A 7572-nucleotide genomic window follows, 5' to 3' on the forward strand; every position below is an offset into this window, starting at 1 on the left:
ACAGTACAATATCTGTGTCCGTTTCACAGTAGCAATACAATGTGAATAGAATCACACTCATATCTCCCATGACAAAACTAATGCCTTATTTACAACATTCATTTTGCATTGAAAAATCATTTTTTATTTTTTCAGCTACGTATGGTCAGTTTCTCTTTGTATGTTGCATAGCTTCCAATTGCATGTAGAAGTCTTTTATTTTTCAGTCGTTTTGGGATACAGGTGTTTTTTGCTTACACGAGTAAGTTCTGTAGTGGTGATTTCTGAGATTTTGGTTCACCCGTACCTGAGTGGTGTACATTGCACCCAATATGTACTCTTTTATTCCTCACCCCCTCCTACCTTTCTCTCCGAGTCCCCAAAGTCCATTATATCATTCTTAAATGCATTTGCATCCTCATAGCTTAGCTTCCACTTACAAATGAGAACATATGATACCTGGTTTTCCACTCCTGAGTTACTTAGAATAATGGCCTCTGGCTGCCTCCAGGTTGCTGCAAAGGCCATTATTTCATCCCATTTTATGGCTGAGTAGTATACCACTGTGTATATATACCATATTTTCTTCATCTATTCGTTGGCTGATGGGCATTTAGTTGATGGGTATGGTTGATGGGCTTCCTATTTTTGCAATTGCGAATTGTGCTACTATAAAAACATGCATATGCATCTGTCTTCCATGTAATGACCTCTTTTCCTCTGGGTAGATACCCAGTAGTGTGATTATTGGATCGAATGGTAGTTCTACTTTGAGTTCTTTGAGAAATCTAGGAGTCATTTTAATATAGATAATTGAATTGCAGTTAATTCTCCATCCAGTTTTCCACATTGGTTACTGACTACCACCGACTTGAGGCCATTTTTCATTTATATTACTCGATCATTTTATTCAGTCACATTTTTAACAGTATATGCTGTTTCCAAAGCATATCATGTGAACAGTTTAAAATTCTCAAAGTATAATTCTTTGTTGAAGCATTTGTAAGTTTTACACAAGCCCTTATATGATGTTTTGATTTTTAAATCATCATCTCTTCTATTTTACTTATATTTACTTTTCTTCTTGTGAGATGTAATCTCATACAAACTTTATAGATAGGAAGATGTTGGGAAACTATCACATGGTCTGTTGTGTTATTTTAATAGGCCAAATTATTTGATGAAAAGAGAAATCTTGATAGTTTTTTAATTATGTGGGACACGGCATTATTTTATCAGAAAACTGTATGTTGAAAATATTGCATTGTTGTGTATAGAGTGGCATGGATTCAATTTTGTATGCATAAATTAAATTTGTAATGTTTAAGCAGTGGATTAGAATTTTAACATGCTTTCACTTCATTTGGTCCTGTTAGGTAAGCAAGGGATCTTGTGTGTTGGAAAAAGAATTACTTTGGTGCAGCCGCCCAAGAGGAGCTTGGGGAGGGCGCTGGCCCGCGAGGCTCGTCGCAGACAAGGTGGCGGCGATGTCCGCGAGCCAGGCCAGTGCCGCGGCGGCAGCGTCGGGGCCTTTCGCGCGGCAGGGCGGCCTGGGCTTCGGCCTCCCGCCGGTTCCCTGGAAGCGGGCCCGCGGCTAGCGCGGGAGCAGCAGCAGAGATGGAGGCTCCAGCGCCTCTCTCTCTTCCCCATCAGCCTGAGCCAGGGGAGGCCAGGCGGCCCCGGGTGTCTGGAGCCGGGGGTCTGCTGTCCGAGAATGAGAATTTTCTTCCCCAGAACGTGGAGACTGTTCGATCACCAGGAGCACAAAGTTATCATTGTTGGGCTGGATAATGCAGGGAAAACTACCATTCTTTACCAGTTTTCTATGAATGAGGTTGTACATACATCTCCTATAATAGGAAGTAATGTAGAAGAGATAGTGATTAATAATATGCGTTTCCTAATGTGGGATATTGGTGGCCAAGAATCTTTTCGTTCTTCCTGGAACACTTACTATACTAACACAGAGTTGATAATAGTTGTGGACAGTACAGACACATGATTTCTGTAACTAGAGAACTCTATAAAACGTTAGCGCATGAGAACCTAAGGAAAGCTGGATTGCTCAGTTTTGTTAATAAACGAGACGTTAAAGAATGCATGACTGTAGCGGAAATCTCCCAGTTTTTGAAGCTACCTTCTATTAAAGATAACAGTTAGTGGTATATCCAGGCATGCTGTGCTCTTAACTGGCAAGGGATTGTGCCAAAGACTTGAGTGGACGATGTCACGACTTTAGATTACATGATCTCTTCTAACCTCATAGACTTTGTATAAATGAAGTGCTGGACTTTACCTGAAAGCTGCAAAAATTAATGGTTTAGATATATTTATAATAAACTGATTTAAACTTTTTCTATAAGAAGAAAAATTAAGACCACTTATTTGAAAAGAAAGATGGAGAGGGAGGAGGAAGAAGAGAAAACGGCCGGGCGGCGGCGGCGGCGGCTGTAGGTTGTGCAGCGGTAGCGGCTCTCCCCCGCGGCGGACGATGGACAGCCAGGACAGGAAGGTGGTGGTGTGCGACAACAGCACCGGGCTTGTGAAGTGTGGATATATGCAGGCTCTAACTGCCAGAACACATCTTCCCAGCTTTGGTTGGAAGACCTATTATCAGATCAACCACCAAAGTGGGAAACATTGAACAAGGATCTTATGGTTGGTGATGAGGCAGGTGAATTACGATCAATGTTGGAAGTTAATTACCCTATGGAAAATGGCATAGTAAGAAATTGGGATGACGTGAAACACCTGTGGGACTACACGTTTGGACCAGAGAAACTTAATGTAGATACCAGAAATTGTAAAATCTTACTCACAGAACCTCCTATGAACCCAACCAAAAACACAGAGAAGACTGTAGAGGTAATGTTTGAAACTTAGCAGTTTTCCGGTGTATACGTGGCCATCCAGACGGTTCTGACTTTGTACGCTCAAGGTTTATTGACTGGTGTAGCGGTAGACTCTGGAGATAGTGTGAGTCATATTTGCCCAGTATGTGAAGGCTTTTCTCTCCCTCATCTTACCAGGAGACTGGATATTGCTGAGAGGGATATAACTAGATACCAGGTTGCTTCTATTGCGAGGATACGCCTTCAACCACCCTGCTGATTTTGAAATGGTTTGCATGATTAAAGAAAAACTGTTACGTGGGATATAATATTGAGCAAGAGCAGAAACTGGCCTTAGAAACCAAAGTATTAGTTGAATCTTATACATTCTCAGATGGACATATCATCAAAGTTGGAGGGGAGAGATTTGAAGCACCAGAAGTTTTATTTCAGCCTCACTTGATCAATGTTGAAGGAGTTGGTGTTGCTGAATTGCTTTTGAACACAATTCAGGCAGCTGACATTGATACCTGATCTGAATCCTACAAACACATTGTGCTTTCTGGAGGGTCTACTATGTATCCTGGCCTGTCATCACGGTTGGAACGAGAACTTAAACAGCTTTACTTAGAACGAGTTTTAAAGGGTGATGTGGAAAAACTTTTTAAATTCAAGATCCGCATTGAAGACCTACCCCGCAGAAAGCACATGGGTGGTGCAGTTCTAGCAGATACCATGAAAGACAAAGACAACTTTTGGATGACCCGACAAGAGTACCAAGAAAAGGGTGTCCGTGTGCTAGAGAAACTTGGTGTGACTGTTCGATAAACTCCAAACCTTGTTCCCATCACACCCATAATGCTTTCTTTTTTCCTTTATTGCCAATCTTTTGAACTCATTCAACGCCAGGACATGGAAGAGGCCTCTGTGTGCCTTTTGACTGGAAAGGTCAAGTTTTATTCTGGTGTCTTGAGGAAGCTTTGTTAAATTTTTGTTAATGTGGGTAAATCTGAATTTAGTTCAACTGCTTCCCTACATAGACAAGCGGGCTAAGGGTCCTGTCTGCTGCTTTGTTTCTTCTAAGTAGGCATTTAGATCATTCCTGTAGGCTTCCTGTTTTCACTTTGCTGCTCTAATGCCGCTAGTTGCAGTCTCTAGAACGCTAGGTGGTATGCCTTTATTAGCATAATGAAAAGACTTTAACAGGAGCTTTTACATATTACTGGGATGGGGGGTGGTTTGGGATGGGTGGGCAGCTGCTGAACACTTTAGGGCATTTCCTCTGTAGTATGGCACTTTCAACTGTAGCTTTAAGTACCTTAAAGCTTCTCCTGTGAACATCTTAGGGAAATGTTAGGTTCAGAACTAAAGTGTTTTGGGTGGTTTTTGTTGGGGTGGGGGGGTAACAGTGGGTGGTCTTCTGATTTTTATTTTTGAGGTTTTCTCACTGGAGTACGTAGAGGAACTTTATTTACAGTACTTTGATTTGGCAGGTTTTCTTCTATTTGTGCTCTGCCTGGAGCTGTTTCCATATGATATAAAAAGCACAAGTGTAGTATTCCATTACTATGTGGCATAGGGATTTATTTGTTTTTTAAAATCAACTATGTTAGCTGGGACTAGACTCCCTACAATCTATCAATGGAAAAGTAACATTTAAAAACCCTTTTGGTAATTCAAATTACAGATTTAAAAGTGCTTAAGATCTGGTGTTTTGTTAATGCTTCTGTTTATTCCAGAAGCATTAAGGTAACCCATTGCCAAGTATCATTCTTGCATATTATTCTTTTATATAGCTGACCAGTGCTTAATAAAAACAAGCAGGTACTTACAAATAATTACTAGCAGTAGGTTATAATTGGTTTAAAAATAACATTGGAATACCGGACTTGTTGCTAGTTGGGTAATTTTCATTAGTTTTTTTTTTGTTTGTTTGTTTGTTTGGATTTGAAAACTGGAAGTAGAGTAAAATTTGACTGTTTTAAAATGTTACCAAAAAAAAATCATTGTCACACCACCTGGGCCGCAGGTGACAGGCAAGTTCCCACTGAGGCTGCATGGCGTTGCTGTGTCCCAAGGTCTCAGGAAGCCTGGGGCTCCTTGTGGGTGGAGAAATCAAAACGATATGCCTGAGTTTTCAGAATCGCCCAGGGCTTGCCCCAAGTTCTCGAATAAAGGTAGTTACCCCGTTCCAAGACAGAGCTAATCAGGGCTGAGAGGAATGGAGGCGGGAAGGCACCAGCACGCAGAGGCCCCCAGATCCCCAGCAAGGCCCCCTTACTCAGGCCTCTGCCCCACAGCCAGGGTCTCCCAGCCACCTCCGATGTAAGCGCAGGCTCCTGACCCGGCGCAGGCTCCTGCCCTCGCCCTGCAGTCCCACCCCGTCCTCCAGGCCGCCCCTCCTGCACCATTCTTGCCCCTGACATTTCTTTTCCAAGCAACAACCAGAAATATTCCTTTAAAGTGAAAGCAAATCTTACCATCTCATCTTGTTTAACGCCACCCCACCCTGGGTTCCCATCATTTCCCAGTAATGCCCAAAGTCCTGGGCCCCTGGCTTGGGCACCTTGAGACCAGTGAGTGTAGGATGCTGGCTGCCCTCGGCTAGGCTGGCCATGCTCTGCTCAGCCAAGCCCCTGTCCTTCCTGCAGGTGCCAGTCCGTCCCTGCCTGGCCAGCACCCCCGTGCCCACGGGCCCCTCTCTCCCTCTGGGGTGCCTGACTCCCCTCCCCAACCAGCTTTGCAGCCCTGCCAGAGCCACTACTAACACCCTCCTCCTCCTCTTCCTCCTCCTTCCCATTCCTCCTCCTCCTCCCCCACCCCTTTCTCCTCCTCCACCCCCTTCTCTCCCTCCTCCCCCTCTTCCCCCTCCCCCCCTCCCCCCCCCCCCCCCCCCGCTGCATTCTGGCATTTGGTTTCAGTGCCGTGTCATTTAGAGTAGCAAGAGTTGCTGCAGCTGTTAAGTCTACTGTGATAAAGTCACCATGGTCTCCCTGGTCCTGGCAGCAGCTTTGTGGGTCATTCCTGACTTCATATTCAAAGCCTGATTAAGTCAGTGACCATGGAGAGAGCTCGGCTTCATGGCCAACAACATCCAGAGCCTCCTTGGGGCTTCCCAGAGGTGCTCAGACTCTCAGGGGCAGCTCTTTGAAGCCTGACTCACAGGAAAGGACAGGGTCCCCTCAGGTCCCGGGAAGGGGAAAGGCAGAGCAGTGGTCAGTGAGCCGCATCCCAGAGGCCTCCACATCAAGGGGCCTCAGCTGCCCTCTTTCCACTTGGCGGCTCAAGGAGCAAGCCCTGGGCCAGGAGCCCCTGCCAGGAGGCCTTCCCTCCCACCCACTCCTGGGCAGCCCCACATGGGCCAGGGACTCCACACGTGCTGCCAGGGCCCCTGAGGCCTAGGTATAGGAGCTGGCAGGCAGATATGCTCTGGCCACCTTGTGCTGACACAGAGATGTGACGGAGGAGGTTGGGATATCATTGTGTGACTAGGGAACAGGCGGGCAGCACGTGACCCCCTGCCTGGGACAGGGAGCTCCTGGGCCTCTGGCTTGGGCATATGAAGAGCAGTCATGAAGTCAGCCCCAGGACCTTCATGCCGAGGCTCGGCTACAGCCAGGCAAAAGCCATCCCCAAGGGGGACCCACTCTCTATGCTAAGGCAGGGGCAGCAGCCAGGGCCCTGCCCAGGGCAGAAACCCTCATGGCAAGGAACAGCAGGCAGTGGGGACCAGGCCTCCTCCAGGCTCCCACCTCCTCCGTTCTCGGGAGCACTGCTGGGACTCGCTTCGCCATGCACTCAGACGCCTCTGTCCTCCCTGGGCCTCTCACGGTTAGGCCAGCACCACTCCCCATGGCCTTCATTTGGGGTGGTGGCCTCAGCGTCTCTCCCCAGAGTAGAGCCCATGGCCCTTGTGACAGGAAGGTAAGTTAGGAAGGCAGATCTCTAAGCAGTTCCCTGCACTAGAGTCTGCGTGACTGGTCACTCCCAGCCAGGCAGGCCATTCTGCAGCGTGGACATCAGACCGGGGCTTGCAAGCCCAGCTCTATCCTCCTGGCTCAGGCCCCTCTGAAGGCACAGAGCAGCAGAGCTGGGTGGGCGTCTTCATTACACACCCCTGTGATGACAGGAGGGAACCCTGCTTACTTCCCAGAGCTGGAGCAGGACCCCTGCAGACAGCAGCCGCCAGCAGTTGAGAGAGGTGCAGCCTTTGCAGGGCAAGGGACTCAGGCTCCTAAGGACACAGGTGCCCAAGACCACTTTGGGAAAGGAATTTTTTTCATACCAGAGGCACCTGAGAGGAAAGCCCCATTGTGAAACCAAGTCCCCACCCAAACCCCTTCTGAGGACACACAGGCCATTGGTTATTCAACTGGCAGCTCAGGAAAGGCTGCAGCCAAGGGCCCAGGTGGCTGTGAGGCCCACAGGGCCCGCTGGGAACACGGGGGTGCTGGGGCTGGAGCACCCCACCTTCAAAACAGCCAATCGCAAGGCAGGGGCTGGGCTCCCCTGGCCATCCCTCCCCGGGCAGCTGGCAGCTGGCAGCTGGCAGCTGGCAGCTGGCATGCTGAGACAAGGCATGAACATTTCTTTCCCGGAGCTGGAGGCCTCATGTGACTGCCTTTCCTTCCCCTTTCTCATGTGACTGCCTTTTCCTTCCCCCAGCCACCTGGGGAGGGGCAGAGCAAACACCAAGGCCTGGCAAGCTCCACAGAAGGACTGTCCCAAGCATCACGTGGGTCAGGCCCAGCTGCTGTCAGGG

At 47.9% G+C, this 7572-nt stretch overlaps 2 pseudogenes; both read left to right on the forward strand.

Moving 5' to 3' along the window:
- Positions 1 to 1693: 1693 nt before the first annotated feature.
- Positions 1694 to 2218, forward strand: LOC100981852 (ADP-ribosylation factor-like protein 5A; annotated as a pseudogene).
- A 252-nt stretch (positions 2219 to 2470) lies between these two features.
- On the forward strand, positions 2471 to 3930 carry LOC100981522 (actin-related protein 2-like; annotated as a pseudogene).
- Positions 3931 to 7572: the final 3642 nt, after the last annotated feature.

Source organism: Pan paniscus, chromosome 23 (assembly GCF_029289425.2).
Source record: "Pan paniscus chromosome 23, NHGRI_mPanPan1-v2.0_pri, whole genome shotgun sequence".
NCBI lineage: Eukaryota > Metazoa > Chordata > Mammalia > Primates > Hominidae > Pan > Pan paniscus.